The 17,666-nt window shown below is 35.5% G+C and overlaps 1 long non-coding RNA gene across 1 annotated transcript; it reads left to right on the forward strand.

Annotated features, from left to right (window-relative positions):
- Positions 1 to 311: 311 nt before the first annotated feature.
- LOC132273393 (uncharacterized) lies at positions 312 to 4,400 on the forward strand. Its single transcript, XR_009470101.1, has 2 exons — positions 312 to 1,268; positions 3,848 to 4,400. It is a non-coding gene; the product is annotated as an uncharacterized LOC132273393 (long non-coding RNA).
- The last annotated feature ends 13,266 nt before the right edge of the window (positions 4,401 to 17,666 follow it).

Below are 17,666 nucleotides of genomic sequence, written 5' to 3' on the forward strand. Positions count from 1 at the left end.
AGTTAGAAATTAAGAGAAAAGTGTTTCATATTTCTGGCTTAGTGCCATCACAGGCCACTAGATTCGTGTTTAGAATTTACCCCTGTGCCAATTAGTCAACTCACACTTGTTGCCTAGAACACACAGCAAGTAAAACACTCTCACACTGTAAAGACAATAACACCCACGAATTTGCAGTTGAGTTGCAAACAATGCGATCAATGCTTGAAGAGTTTGTGGGGGAGACAAACTCGAATATGCAGATTATGACGGATGATGTGATGTCCATGACAGACCTGTTCAAAGAACATGTGAAAGATTTGTGACAATAGTGTAGGTTGGTGTTTTATTTTATTTCCATTTTATTATTATTATTATTATTATTATTATATATATATTTCATTTTAGTTTTGCTTTAAAAAAAAAAAAAAAAAAAAAAAAACCTAAACTAAACTGGGAGAGCAATCCCATTCTTTGCAGAGAGCAACCAAAAAAATTAGCCTAAGTGGATTGATCCCCCGTCCACGTGGATCGATTCCATTTTACTTGTATTTCCCCTTCTCATTACACAGTAAAAGGACAATTTTTTGTAAAAAAATATCGATCCCCCAGTAAAGGAGATCGAGCGCCAATCCATTCTCGCCCTACCTTCCATTCCCAAACACAGTTTTCTTCTCCTTCCTTACGAAACCCTTAACCCACCTCCAATCCCAATTTGTTGGTTCGCTCCTCGCTGATCTCTTCTCCTCTTCCACAGTGTCGTGGCTGTGATTTCTGGCTCCATGGTTCTGAGTTCTTTTCTGCCGACAGGTTTAGGTTCGCCCTTTGCATCGCCTCTTTGGGTTTCGGTTGGGTGCGATTGGGGAAGTTGGGTTGCCGGTTTCTAGGTTGCCGAGTTTGAGGTTCGCCAAGTTTTATTGCGAGTTTGTGAATCGTCGTTCTCTCCGGCGATCGCTGCTGCATCGCCGGTTCCTTCCGGCGAGTTTCTGCATCGCCGGTTCCTTCCGGCGTGTTTGTGAATCGCCATGTTCTCCAGCGATTCTGGCTGGTTGGTCTCTGTCGCGTTGCGGGGTTGCGGGTCTCGCCGGTGATTTCAGCTGGGTTCTCTGTTGCGCTTTTGGGTCGCTTTTCTCTGGCGATTTTGACTTGTTCTTTCAGTGAGCTTGTGCAGCGATTTTGGCTAGATTCCTCTCTGATACCGGTTGGTTTCTTCAGCGATTTTTTTTTTTATTGGTTTCTTCTCCAGCGAGCTTGTGGGTTGCCGTTATCCTTGTGGTTAATTGTTTCGGGTAAGTGCACCCGAATCCTTTGCGGTTAATTGCTTTGGTTAATTGACATTTATCATTTATCATCCATCATAGTGCTCCAAAGATGAGAGAATTTGATGAGAGAATTCAATACTCTTTATCATTTTTTTCGGACTATCTGGGTGCTATTGTTGTGATAATAATTTTCATGTTTGGATCATGTCAAATCCAATTTGCATCCCGAAACTCTTTCCCCTTCTTTGTTGTGTACTAAATCCAGAATTCTGCCTTTGTTTTAGGGCACTGAAATTGTGATATTGTTTCGCAATATAGATTGTTGGTCTTAAAAAAAAAAAAAGTTGAATAGATGATTAAAAACAAAAAAAATTCCATTGATGATTGAAACAAAAAAAGAGTTAAATTGATGATTACAAAATAAAAAAAGTAAAAAAATAAAAAATAAAATAAAATAAAAATTCCTAGTGGACGAATTGGTTGTTGAGTTGTGGTTGTCGTTGAACTTAGATTGTGTATGGGAAAGTGCTTGAGTTGGTTAATTTTTTTTTCTTTTTTTTGCACTTGAATTGGTTATTAAAAAAAAAAAAAAAAGTTGCATTGATGTTTAAAAAAAAAAAAAATTGAATTGATGAAAAAAAAAATAAAAAAATTCACAGTGGCCCAATTTGGTGATTGGAAAATTAGAGTTGGATGCTTCATTTGACATTGAATGTCTTGTTGGTTGATTTGCAGATTTTGGTTTGTCATTGGAGTAGGGTTATTGAATTTGGACTACTTCCCATATATTTCAATCTTTAAGAAATGACTCGTGTTCCTTCTTCCAAACGTTTCAAACCCTCTAAAGAGACTCCCAAAGCTGTGTGGCGCAACAAACGTCTGGATTTTGAGACTACCTTCGACATTGAAGGTACGTTTCGCCACAATGACACGACTGAATGGGCGGTGTTAGAATTTGAAAGGAGGCGTTTGTCCTGTCTTTTTAGACCAACTGCAGAGGTTGCATATCCCCGTATTGTGCGCCTGTTTTATCAGAATATGGAATGGATTAGTGATGCGCCGGACATATTAGCTACAACCATTGATGGTGTTCGAATTCACTTTGGTGTCTTAGACATAGCCCAGGCATTGGGGTGTCCACATTTGTACCCCACTGACTTGCTAATAGAGAATGGGGAGCTACGTTTTGGCAAATTCTCGGAAAAACCTACTGTGCATTCTATTGTTAAGGATATGTGTGACGGGAAGTATGGTGACAAGAAGATGACGAATTGTGCCAGCAAGTCCTCACTACCTAAGGATATGTGGTTTTTCAATTAGGTTCTGAAGCAGAATGTTTTTCCAATAGGTCATAAGGTACAGCGAGGGCAAGAATTCTTAATAGCATTGTATGCTACCCACACTGGAGCATGGTTTTCTGTTCCAGCTTTCATCTTGAACCAAATGCATAAATATTGGAAGCATTTAGTGGCGAGTGGGGATCCAAATGCGAAAAAATGAAACCTTCCATTTCTATATATTATTACCCAGCTCCTTGTCCTTTGGTGCTTCGTGGTTGATAATGATGAGATCTCTGAGGCTCAGCGGTGACTTTTGGGCTAGCACAGTGGAACTTAAGCCTTTCTCATATGCCTAGGGCCAAGAAGGAAGGTGATGGCATGGCAGCAGGTGATAGAGAGGATGTGAATGCCTTAGTTGAGGACGTCGTTGGGAAGTCTGAGGAGCAGATTGCTGATGGTGCTAGTTATGAGATAGCACAGGCTGTGTCACCACATGCAGAGGAGTCTGCAGGGGTGACTAGGACAGAGTTCAATGCCATTGTGGGGCAGTTGAGGACCGAGTTGGCTGAATCTGAGGAGCAGCGTCGAGTCAAGCATGCTGAGCTTATACAGCAGCACACCACTACCTAGCGCATGCTACGAGATTTATATGAGATTGTTTCATCGAGTCTCCCACGCACTTCCACATTGCCGCCTGATGCATGATTTCTCTTGTCTATGTTAGGCTGTTTAGATTTTTTTATTTTGAGTGGATGGGATTTTATGTGGCTATAGCTAGATTTTTTGTGATTTAGAGCTGGCTATTTTGGAAACCTGTAATTCTGAGTTTTGATGATATATTTTGGTTTCATTCATCCATATATGATTGATTTTGGCTTTATTGCTCATATTCATATAAAAAAACAAAAACAAAAAAACAATACTAAATAAAAAAAATAATGAAATAAATAAAAAATAATTAAAAAATAAAAATTGCAAAGTATCATTCCGTCTTGCTAGAGACGTTAAACTTAGCCAATTATTTATTTATTTGTAGGTTGTGTATATATGTTCTTTTTCTTTGTTTCTTTTACAATTATAAAAAAAAAAAAAATAACCAAAAAAAAAAAAAAAAAAAAAAAAACTAAACTAAAAAAATTAAAAATAAATTAAAAAAATTCAAAAATGTGTTATCGGTATGCCCTTATGACTAGTTATGAATGTTTTCAGATTTTATCAAGGGTTTCATCTCATATCTCTTTGCATTGTGTTATATATTATTTTGAACTGTATGAATTGCTTATCCCATGTGACATTTGATGTGAGTTTGCTAGTATGGTTATACAGCTAGATTTTTGCATCTAAGCTTGGGGGAGACATCTTTCCTACTGGATCAATGCCGGATTTCATAATCTTTGCCATCACGGTACTCTTTCCATTATTTTTCATTATTCTCATTGCACATTGAGGACAATGTACAGTTTATGTTTGGGCGTAACGTCATCATGATTCATTTTATTTAAGTTAAGCTTTAAATGCATGATGCGATTTGAGATGTGTTTAGTAATGATTTCGAACTTTTGAAGCATAGTGCCTTTGAAAAGCAAGTTGTTCGCGTCTAATATTTCTTGTATGCTCTAGGATGCCATTTAGGGGTAAATTTTTTATTTTTGATATCATGTTTGCTCTTGTGGTACACATCATCTTGTTAGTTGAAAATGCTTTGAGAGTTTATTTTAGAATTCTACACTTGCACTTGCGTACACTAGCATTCAATTTGTGGGGTACATGCTTAGTTGATTATTGTTTTGGTTTATCCCAATTGAGCTAGTATGCTTTGAAAACTTTCATTCTTGATAAAATGACCTTGCAAAGAAAAGAAATAAAAGCACTCACCAAAGGTGAAGAAAAAAAAAAAAAAAAAAAACTGCATTCTTTTAACATGTCAACTGATTAAAAAGGAAGACAAGGAAATAATGTAAGATATATGATTAGTTTGAGTTCGTAGCTTAGCCATTTCGAGTCATTACGCCCTTAGGAGTGTCTTTACACTTAACGCCCTAAGACCATCTAGTTTGGGAGTCATTGGCTCAGCGCTTGTTACATGGGGTGATTAGAGAGCTTAAGGAACTTGGACATTGCACATGATCATACATAAAAATAAAAAAAAAAAAAAAAAAAAATGGTGAATTGCACTACACTTAGTTTAATTATCGTTAAGTAGTTGATTCATGCTTGAAATTGATGGTTTACACTTTTCATTGCAGTTGTTAGTCACATTTGGTTTACACATTATTTCCTCCCCAATTAGTTGAAAGTGAGTGAGTTAGGGAATGTGCTTAGTGGTGAATCCTACACCCTAAGTCTCTTTCCAATCTTTTAAACTCTACTCTTTATTTGCATCATTTAGTTTAAAATTAGTCTAATCACAAAACCAAACCTTTTTAGCAATCACATAAGTACTAAAGTAGAATTCAATTCTGAAAAACCTATAATTGTTTAGATCTCTTGGGACGATCCTTGCTCACTTTATACTCCATAGTATAAGTGTTTAGTGGTTTTATAAATTTTAAATATGGTGCTCACTTGACATTATTTCTAAACCTAAAGTGTTGTGCATTATTTTGTGCATACGCTCGGTCGCACCAATCCACACCCCTAAAGAAGAAAGTGCACAAATGGCATGCATTTCTAGGAAAGTAAAAATACACGTTTCTAAGAAATCATATATCATGAGTGCATGCAAAAGTGGAAGAAAAATCGAACACGAAAAGTGAGATTGTGCCAACAAAGTGACAAATGGGAAAAAGACAAAAGGTGAATAGTGTCCAAAAAGTAAAAATGTGGAAATGACTTGGTTCTTTAAAGGAAGTTGTCAATCCAAACGAAATAGTCTCAGAAACCATTTCCAAGCACTCGAGACAACACCTAGTGACGAGAAACATAACTCGGAAAAAAAATTAAATGAAGAAAATTTATCTGTAAAATTTAAGAAAAATGAAAGAAAGGATAATGACCGGGTTATTACAAATTAAGTCTTGGCATATTGTTTAACATACTATAATTTGAGAACATTTAGATGATTTTAAAAATCTAGAGGTTTTAATTTAAAGAATTAATTAAAATCTATTTAATGGCTCCATTAGCTTAATTAAGTTTTTAACTTAATATTTGTAATGACTAAGACTTGGTTAGTAGCATATATTAATTTGGGACCATTTGGAGTTGCTTTAGAATCTAGAGATTTAATTATCATGATTTAATTAAATTCTATTTTATTGTTCCAATGACCTAATTAAGTTTTTAAATTGATATATGTAATGATCAAGTTATGTTGTATAACATATATTAATTATGAGATTTGAAACCTAGAGAAATTAATTAGTTTACTTAATTAATTTCTGTTTCTATTGCATTAATGATTAAATCATGTGTTTGATATTGGTTGTATGTTTAAACTATAATTTTGGACTTGTAATGGATTCATGAGTTTATGTTTTCATTATTGAATTATATTGTTATAGCGTGTAACGAATCGCACGCTGAATATTTCTATATATGATGTTGTTATAGCGTATAACGAATCGCACTATGAAGATTCAACATTTGTCATACTATAGTAGTTGTGGACTTAGAGTTTGTGTTGTGTGGTTCTAACCTACTTGTGCATGGAAGGTAGTTTCGTGCATTATTTAAATTGCGTATAAGTTGTGAACTTATTTATTGATTTTGGAGTCGCTTGGGACATTTGGCTCTAATACGGGAGGTATGAGGTCTCCCCATTTTATAGTGCCCACTAGGGTGGTATTCTTAGTAGGTTAGTGCCCGGAATAACCGTTTAGGTCTTGGTTTTACTCCGATATTTGATGTCCAAGTCTTTCACTATTTGATTTCGCATTCAATTTCAAGTTGGCAACCAATATTTAATTGTGACTTGTGATTTTAGTTATTGGCGATTTGATGTTGTTAAACACATTTATGCATTATGATATTAATGAATCATCGCAGTTTTAATGTTGTTAAGTACATTTAGGTATCGTGATTTTCAATGAATCATTGCAAATTTTGATGTTTTTAAGTACATTTATGCTATATTATTCAAATGTAACTTAGGAACGATCTTATAAATTCATTTGGAATATACACGTTAGGTGGCATGACCCACTTTAGTTATTTTCACATATTAGATTTCAAGTTGATAAATTTGAGAATCTATATCTTGTTACCTTGTATAACGTGCTTCTATGTTATTTAAATTGTATGAATGATATGATTTGTGATAGAAATGTTTTAAGGTAGCTTTGGATGCTCCTTGGGTCTCACTTTGACATAGACGTTAGGTGGAATGAACCACAATGATTAAATTATGCAAACTTGTAAAACGTTAAGTCTTTGCATACGCATCTCCTACGAGTAGCTTTATGTTACTCACCCCAAAGCTACCGAGGACATTTTTTAGGTATAGAATTCAAGGTTGAGATTCTCATTATGCTTGGATGATTTGTGGACTTGAAGGTTCCCATTCTTGTAAAGGTTGGCTTGAAATGCCACTTGTAGCCTTATATGTCAAAATGTGTATATTTTATTTTAAACATGTAATATGTACATAAGTACACTCTTCGTAATGTATTTGACATGTATGAGGTGAGGCCATAGGCCAATGATATCTAATTTGCATTCTATGCATTTTCAGTTTCAAGGTTTATTATGGAAATATTGAAAAATGTCAAGTCATTGCTTCATCATGTTTGCATCTGGTGTGGGAATTCCAATCTTATTCTTTCATAGGGTCTCATTAATCATGCATGAGGTGTGGCCAAAGGCCAAACACCATTTTGTTTTATGTTTTGCATTTTGGTTTCATTTATTGCATTTTAAGGCAATTTTATGAAAATTGAGGTTTGAGAGCTCATATTTTGCATTGGGGATATTTTGAGGCCATGGACCATTGGAGCGCATCTTAAATGTCTTTTTACGTTTGCGTGCATGTCTATATTTCACAAAACTCTTAAATTTTAGTTTTGGAACCTTCATGGGGGCGGTTTATAAGTTTTTATGAAAATTCATACATTGGAGCATGATATATGGATTCTTTTTGGTTTAGCATGTTTTAAATGCTTAATTGTGACCTTGGCATGTTTTAAAACTTGTTCCGGAACATATGGGATGCATGCATAGCATTTGTTTTAGCCCATGCACCTTCCCCAGACATTGCAGCAGTAGCTTTTGCTGTTGTCTGTTGCGTCGGTCGGTTGACAAGAACCATCAGCTGGCTGACAAACCCTTGAGACCAATTCCAGTATGTTTATTGGTGAAAAAGTCGTTTCAGTCGGCTGATGATTGAGCTTCAATCGGATGATAATTGAGTTTTGGCAAGTTGGTCCTTGGCTTCAGTCGACCGATCCTCCCTGGGGTTTTCCCTTTTTAGTTTTCCTTGGACAGTTTTGTTGCACCAACTTCAGAAGGTCATATCTCACTCATTTTTAATCCAAATTTGCTCATTCTTGAGTCTAACTTCAAGAGCTTGAAGTTAGATTTCCAATGGTACCAACCTTACACTAAAAATCCAACCGTAGTGAGAGTTATCCCAGTTTTAGTGAGATAGGGTCGTGGTATCTCTTAATCAAAGGATGCCTCCTTGTTATATTTTTGTATCTTTTCTGTCCGGATTCTGAATCAGGTAATTCTTGAGTCTAACTTCATTCATTTTTTGTTGTCTTTCCAATGGTGTGCACGGTGGCACCCATTTAAGTTTGAAATGACTACTTTACCCTTAGTTTATTTTTTATCAGGTTTGAAATCCTTACTTCAGTACTTGACTCATTTAAGTTCCGTGGCTTCATGGGGAGTCACTTTGGTGCCTTAAGGATGACATACATCTCAAGAGGCCATTTTACTTCTTTCACTTCGCATTTCGGATCCGTTATCGGGTCAACTTTCAGATCATCACTTGGGTTGCAAAACTTGGACCGTCACATAGTGCGCACTATAAAATTGGGAGAACTCGTACCTCCCGTACTAAAGCTAAACTCTAGCCATGTCTTTGTAATAATGTCCTAAGTGACTCCAAAATAAATAAGTTCAAAACTTATACATGATTAAATAATGCACGAAACCACCTTCCATGCATAAGTAGGTTGAAACTACACAATCCATGCCTTAGAGTTTAAACTCTAAAATGGCATATATAACGTCAAATATGAAGTGTGCGATTTATTACACAAGACAATAATATATTCAATATTGAAAACATGTTCTTATGAATATAAATTTAATAACAATGTTATTCAATGCTTAAAACACCACCAAGTGAATACACAATAAGTCTAAATCCATGATTTATATATAGAAATAACTTCTAAAACGTAATTAAATCCATGGAACAATTAGATAGAATTTAATTAAATAAAAATAATTAAATTCTCTAAATTTCAAATCATTAAGTTAAAAATTAATATATGTTAAAAATCATTAAGTTAAATTCTCAAATTAATATATGTTAAAGAATATAACATAGTTATCAATAATATCAAGTTAAAAATTCAATTAAGTGAATAGAACACTTAAAAATAAAATTAATTAATCTAATTAATTAATTTCCTCTAGATTTTAAAACAACTTCAAATGTCTTCAATTTAATATATGTTAATAAACATATCAAGGCCTAATTTAATAGCATGTCATAATTTAATTCCATCACATATACAACCATGTGAATTAAATCTTACACAAAGAAAATAATTAAATTAAATTATAGATTATGAACAAAAGCATGTATAGAAGTTGTATAAGTATCAATAGCATGTAAGATAACAAAGATGTAAACCTATATAACATCCCCTATCTCAATTTGAGATGAAAATCTCAAAAGCCACTAAAATGAAACCGCACCGAATCCTAAGATACTTCGGGGTTTTGTCAGGGACAACACGGTGATCATTAAACACCAAGGAGGTCTTACCAAAATCCTAACTTGGCTTCAAATCCGAACTCAAAAAATGGCTAAAATGGAATTCCAATAAGGGGAAAAAGAAGATCTCACCAAGGCCCACAATAAACGCTAAGGCCCTACGGCATTTACCACGAGGGAAGAGTCCGAAAAAAGAAGAAGAAGGGTGGCAACCCCTTGGCTACCATGGCTGCCGGCCAAGAGAGAGAAGAAGAACAAGAAAAGTCTACTTTTTCTTATTTCACCTCCTATTTATAGAAAAACCCTAAAAGTATTCCGAACGGGTCCCGCCGAGTCCGGAAAAGTGGAATTCGCGCAGACATAGTCAATTGGTAAAACTCCATGAACAAAAAAGAACCAAAATGAGAAAAGATGAATAACAGAAGAAACGACGTCAAAAACCAAGTCCCGAGCAAAAAGATATGCCCCGAACAAGTTCGGCGGCAATCGGGTTCAAAAACCCTAAAACTGGGAAAAAAAAACAACCAAAAAGAACTTCTAAGAGTACACGACTCGACAAAAAGTGAAAATGAATCCCGTACGAGAATCTAGGCTCAAAATGAGGCTTTTTGCAATAATTTTCATTAATTGCACAATGGCCCTTACAAAAAGTGATAACTACACTAATTACCCAGAATGAAAATATCTTCCAAAATTATTTTCTTAAAAACCCTTAAAATAAAATATCTCCAAAAGATATTTATAAAAAACACCCTAAGAAAAGGAAATGTTTCTGAAAAACTATGCATCAATGCTCCTATGGACACCGGGAGCAACCAGAGTATTTTTCTACAAAAGTAAAGATATGTATTTCGTGGAAACCACTTAGAATGAAGGTACGTGAAGTCAAAAACGAAATCCGAATACAAAAAGTGAGGTTGTGCCAAAAAGTGACCAACGGGGAAAAAGACGAAAAGTGAATAATGTCTAAAAAGTAAAAATATGGAAATGACTCGGTTCTTAAAGGAATTTGTCAATACAAAGGAAAGAGTCTCGGAAATCATTACCGAGCACTCGAGACTATACTAAGTGACAAGAAACCGAACTCAGAAAAGAAAAGATCAATGGGAAAAAAAAATATATGTGAAATTATGAGAAAAATGAAAGGAATGAAATGACCGGGTTATTACAACCTACCATCCTTAAAGGGATTTCTTCCCCGAAATCTGAAACATATAGAAGAGAATCGAGCAAGATCGAAGCAAGGTCAAGCTAAAGGACAGATCATAAGGTGCTAAAGGACAACTCTAAAAGCCTGAAGATCATATGAAGGAATGCAAAAACCAAGAACTGAGTAACATTTCGCAAACGAATCGGCATATTAACCCAAGGTCAATCTCCAAGAGAATCCCAAGATAACGACAAATCGAATCAAGACAGATGGCTAAGAATTACATAGCAGTACAAAAAATGACCAGAACCCGCCCACACTTACTCATCAGTAAGGTAACATGACAGTATAAGGCACTAGTTCATAACATGCCCCCAACAGGTCAACCCAGAAAGAAACTTGTCGAAACAAATAACATCAATGTCGAAAATGATCATTACCAAAAGCACTATGAAAACAAGGTGTAACGGCCCACTCCACCACATGGTATGATATTGTTCGCTTTAGGGGTAAAAACTAAGAGCAAAATCGTGCGGACTCAGGCCCAAAGCGGACAATATCATACCATGTGGTGGAGTGGGTCATTACACAAGGCATCGGCGAGAGTTGGGGTAGCTAATCCTAAAATTCTAATAACAATGTCTTTGGCACCATTACGCTTAAGGCCTTAAATCCCTAACGCTGGCATAACAAACGACTCCCATATCTGAAAATGCTACTACAACAACACTAGTTACGAATTCACAGCCTGACAAGTCTATGCCCTCAATCCAATGGATCGGACCTACAAAACCGAAAACCTAAGCACAGATCTGAAATAGACCTACTGTAAGGCTACATACAGAAGACAAAACGCTGGGTCAAAATCCCTATAATGGACAACTAAAACCTCAAAACACAATTCTACTACGTAGCTCACATATCTCTATCCCAACAACCACGGTCACAAAACCCTAATATAAGTGCAGGAAAGATGAAACAGTATAAACCAAATACTCGTATAGTAGATACTCATAAAATTAAATGACATAAATCAAATAATACCTTAGTACTAAACACACAGTATACATAAGGTAAACTAAATAAACCACCTATCACATAGGGGTCAAACAAACGATGACACGCTATACACCATTAATGGCATTAGCATGTTAAACGGATACAGTATATGAAAACGTATCATCTATATCCTCACATGGACTACCACATAGTCATATATCCTAAACATGTTTCTAAGGCATGCTCGAAAACAATAGGGCTCATAAACAAGTAAAAGTGATCTTACAAAATGAATTTTCATAAAATAAGAAGAAAGGAATGGAATGCCTCTCAAAAGGATAACCTTCCAGAAAACGTAACATAAAAACTGGACGAGTCAAATCTCTCACTATGAGGATAGGAATCATTCCCCCCAATGACCATTAAGGTCCTTGAGACATAGGGTTAGCAAGACTTTCCCAAGACCAGCTCATACCCTGATAAAATCCCAACACCACACGAAACAAGACAACAACGAAATGGATAGCCCTAATGCTAACCGTTACGAGACATCAACAAGAAAACCCCCAATCTAAGATGTCAATGAGTTTGATAGGAACTCTACAGGATTCTACTAGGACCCTAACACAATGCCCTAAGTCTCCAAAGACAAGGGAGAGTAATTAATTGCACCAACGGAATTAATTACACGAAACTGCTCACATTCCAACCGTAGCTCGCAAGAGCTGTCCAAGGCAACACAAGAAGGATTCTAGGTCAACACACCTATCTAAATCCCAAAACCATCATCCGAAGAAAACAAGACACGAGAACCTTACCCTGAGGCTCACAAAGTAATTTCCCGACTCTCCAAGGAAGAACTCGAGTTAGTCCTGACTTATCGTCCCATGACGCTAGAAACAAAGACCTCAATGACATCATGACGTCAAGACCGCTACGAAGTCCTAAGAGATAACACTAACACCTCTAACACCACTATGACTACATCACAAAGAGACAAAGAAAATGAGATGAAATTGTGCTTCCATGGCCTACGTCTCATCTCACAAAATGGAGACTATAACACTACGCTCACCTGAGCCCTAACGAGAAGACTCTCCACGAGTCAAGACTATGACGCTATATGTGTGAAAAGGAAATGAGATTAAGAAGAACATGAGTTATTATGATCAAATACAACTCACACTATGAATAAATCAACACTGAGCACCCTTTCGGCACTTTTCGACACTGAGCACCCGTTTGGCACTCTTCAACACTGAGCACCCTTTCGATACTCTTCAACACTGAGCTCCCGTTCAGCACTCTTCAACACTGAGCTCCCGTTCAGCACTCTTCAACACTGAGCACCCGTTCGACACTCCTCAACACTGAGCACCCGTTCGACACTCCTACAAAGTCGGTCATTCTGACCTACATAGTCAGGCATTCTGACTTACATGGTCAGGCGTTCTGACCTACATGGTCAAGCATTCTGACTTACATGGTTAGGCGTTCGGACTTACATGGTCAGGCGTTCTGACCTACATGGTCCGGCGTTCTGACCTACATGGTACAAGGTCAGTCGTTCTGACTCACAACGTCGGTCGTTCTGACTCACAAGGTCGGTTATTCTGACTCATAAGGTCAACTGTTCGGACTTACATGGTCAGGCGTTCTGATCTACATGGTCAGGCATTCTGACCTACATGGTTATGCGTTCAGACTTATATAGTCAGGCATTCTGATCTACATAGTCAGGTGTGCTGACGGAAGGGTTATGACCCAAACTGAACTTTAGCCACTGGAATTGATCTCGAGCATGTGTCAGCTGGCTAATGGCTCTTATCAGCCGAACAACATAACAGAAAGCAACAATCAGCTAAACGACGAAACAGAAGGCAATAACCAGCCGAACGACAAAACAGAAAGCAACAATCAGCCGAACGATAAAATAGAAACAAGTTTAAGGCTAACCTTAAGGCTATACATGCATTCCAAATGATCCGAAACAAGCTTAAAAACACACTTGTGAACTTTAAAATTTATGGCCCTTGGCCTCATGTTATACATACAAAATGAATGTCAATAGGTGTGTTTAGGCACACATTACATACCCGAAATTGAAAAATGTCATGTTAAACCAAACATTACATAATAACTTCGAAAGAAAAGATAAACATGCTAACACTTGTATGTGAAAAAGAATACAGTCAACAATTTTTCAATTCTACATATCACCCAAGGCAATTACAATCCCCAAATTTTGAATCATGTACTTGAAAAATGACCCCGATAACTTTTGGGTGAGTAACATAAAGCTACTCGTAGAAGATAAGCATGCAAGGACCTAACGTTTTACATAAATATCACATTAATGTAAACAATACAAAAGGTTATGCCACCTATTGTCTATGTCAAAGGTGAGATCCAATGAGCATCTTAAGCTACCTTAAATCACTTTTAATATAAATCACGTCATTCATGCAATTTAAATAATATAGAAGCATGTTATACAAGGCAACAAGATATAGATTCTCAAAGTTATCAACTTGAAATCTAAAATACGAAAACAACTAAAGTGGGTCATGCCACCAAACGTATATGTTCCAAATGAATCTATAGGATCATTCCTAAGCTACATTTGAACATTTTAAGATAAATGTAGTTAATAACATCAAAGTTTGCAATGATTCATTAAAAATCATAATGCTTAAATTTACTTAACAACATTAAGATTGCGATGATTCATTAAAAATTATAAAGCATAAATGTACTTAACAATAATAAAATTGTGATGATTCATTAAAAATCATAATGCATAAATGTACTTAACAATATTAAATTGCCAATAACCAAAATCACAAGCTACAATTAAGTATTGGTTGTCAATTTGGAATTAAATGCCAAATCAAATAGTGGAATACTTGGACATCAAATCTCGGATAAAGCCAAGACCTAAATGGTTATTCTAGGCAATAACCCGCTAGGAATACCACCCTAATGCGCACTATAAAACAAGGAGAACTCATACTTCCAGTACTAGAGCTAAACTCTAGCCTTGTCGTTGTAACAGTGTCCCAAGTGACTCCAAAATAAATAAGTTCTAAACTTATACATAATTAAATAATGCACAAAACCACCTTTCATGCACAAGTAGGTTGAAACCACATAATCCATGCCTTAGAGTTTAAATTCTAAAATGACATATATAATGTCAAATACGAAGTGTGCGATTCTTACATAAGACAATAATATATTCAATATTGGAAACATGTTCTCATAAATATAAATTTAACAACAATGTTATTCAATGCTTAAAGCACCACCAAGTGAATACACAACAAGTCTAAATCCATGATTTATACATAGAAACAACTTCTAAAACGTAATTAAATCCATGGAACAATTAGATAGATTTTAATTAAATAAAAATAATTAAATTCTCTAGATTTCAAATCATTTCCAAATGGTCTCAAATTAATATATGTTAAAGAATATAGTATGGTCTTCAACAATATCAAGTTAAAAATTCAATTAAGTGAATAAAACACTTAAAATAAAATTAATTTTTTTTTCCTGAATACTTAAAATAAATTTAATTAATCTAATTAATTAATTTCCTCTAGATTTTAAAACAATTTCAAATGTTCTCAATTTAATATATGTTAATAAACATATCAAGGCCTAATTTAATAGCATGCCACAATTTAATTCCATCACATATACAACCATGTGAATTAAATCTTACACAAAGGAAATAATTAAATTAAATTTTAGATTATAAACAAAAGCATGCATAGTAGTTGTATAAGCATCAATAGCATGCAAGACAACAAAAATGTAAACCTATAACATCCCCTACCTTAATTTGAGATGAAAATCTCAAAAGCCACTAAAATGAAACCGCTCCGAATCCGACGATACTTCAGGGTTTTGTCGGGGACAACACAGTGATCAATAAACACCAAGGATGTCCTACCAAAATCCTAACTTGGATTCAAACCTGAACTCAAAAAATGGCCAAAACGGAATTCCAATAAGGGGGAAAAGAAGATCTCACCAAGGCCTACAATAAACACTAAGGCCCTGCGGCATTTATCACGAGGGAAGAGGCCGAAAAAAGAAGAAGAAGGGTGGCTGCCCCTTGGCTGCCATGTCTGCCGGCTAAGAGAGGGAGGAAGAAGAAGAAAATTCCACTTTTTTTTATTTTTTTTATTTCACCTCCTATTTATAGAAAAACCCTAAAAGTGTCCCGAACGAGTCCCACTAGGTCCGGAAAAGTGAAATTCACGCAGACGTGCTCGAACATCAAAACTCCATGAACAAAAAAGTACTGAAATGAGAAAATATGAATAACGAAAGAAATGGTGTCGAAAACTGAGTCTCGAGTAGAAAGATATGAATCAAATAAGTTCGGCGGCAACAGGGTTCAGAAACCCTAAAATTGGGAAAAAAATAACCAGAAGGAACTTCTAAGAGTACATGACTCGATGAAAAGTGAAAATGAATCCTGTATAAGGATCCAGGCTAAAAACGAGGCATTTTATAATAACTTTCATTAATTGCATAATGGCCCCTACAAAAAGTGATAACTGCACTAATGATCCAGAATGAAAATATCTTCCAAAAATATATTTTTAAAAACCCCTAAAATAAAATATCTCTAAAAGATATTTATGAAAAACACTCCAAGAAAAGGAAATGTTTCTGAAGAAATATACATCCATGCCCCTATGGACACCGGGAGTAACCAGAGTACTTTTCTACAAAAGCAAAGATACGTATTTCTTGGAAACCACTTAGAATGAAGGTACATGAATTCAAAAACCAACTCCGAACACAAAAAGTGAGGTTGTGCCAAAAAGTGACCAACAGAGAAAAAAACGAAAAGTGAATAGCGTCCAAAAAGTGAAAATATGGAAATGACTCGGTCCTTAAAGGAAGTTGTCAATCGAAAGAAAAGAGTCTCGGAAACCATTATTGAGCACTCGAGACGACACTAAGTAACGAGAAACCGAACTTAGAAAAGAAAAGATCAACGGAAAAAAGATATCCGTGAAATTTTGAGAAAAATGAAAGGAAGGAAAATGACCGGGTTATTACATTTCTTGGGAACTTGTAAGATTGGAAGTAATGATCACCGGGAGAGTGTCATTTAAACCTAAGAAAGCATACTTGAGCTTGTCCGATAGTGGCTTAAGCTCAAGCTTAAAGGGAGACTCTAAGGAAGGAATAGGCAGAGTACTAGAAAATGGAGGAAGAGGCTCAAGTCTAGATTTCTATGGAGGAAAATCTGTGATAGGAGTGGAGTTGAGCAATGAATTTACTTAAGCTATTGAAGATTCGATATCGAAATCTTCATAATTAAAGTGATTCAGACAAGCTTCTAAAGGATCCTTTGATATAATAGTTGGGAGTGATTCCTAAACCAACTCATCAATGACATCAAGGAAGAAGCATTCACTGTTGTAGACACTAAAACTTTAATAGACTTTGGTTTTGACAAATTGACCCATCAAATATGGGTTTAATGTTTAATTAAGTTATTTAACTGCCCCAAGCTTAGTCCACTTTAATTATTTAATTAGCCCAGCCCAGATGATTAAATGAAAAGATAATTATTCCTAATAAAATATATTTGAAAAATTTATTTTTAAGGATAATTATCATAATATAACCGGCCCGACCTAGTTATAATTTTATCCTTATCAGGAGATGATACGTGTCATCATCCTATTAATCCAATAAGCTTATAAATATAGGCCTAGAGGAAGAAGGAAAGGGACAAAAAATTCAGAATTCTAGAGAGAAATATAGAAACTATGCCAATACTCATCCCCAACATCCAAACCTAAAGCCAAAGAACACCAAGCACATCAAATCGTGCTGTTCTTCATCAAATTTTACGGTAATCAATAACAAGCGCATCAAATCGTGCCGTTCTTCATCCAAATTCCACGGTAATTCAAGATCAAGCTCGTGTAGCCCTTAAATACCAACAAAAGAGATCGAATCAGAGGACTTTCTTTCTTTTGCAAAAGAATATTACATAGGATTGTACTCAAATTTTTACAAACTAATAAAATTCTATTGTGTTCCCTATTTTGTTATTTATTTGCAGACTA

Source organism: Cornus florida, unplaced genomic scaffold (genome assembly GCF_030987335.1).
Source record: "Cornus florida cultivar Cherokee Brave unplaced genomic scaffold, ASM3098733v1 CherokeeBrave_3.0.0_Hap2_Chr09, whole genome shotgun sequence".
NCBI lineage: Eukaryota > Viridiplantae > Streptophyta > Magnoliopsida > Cornales > Cornaceae > Cornus > Cornus florida.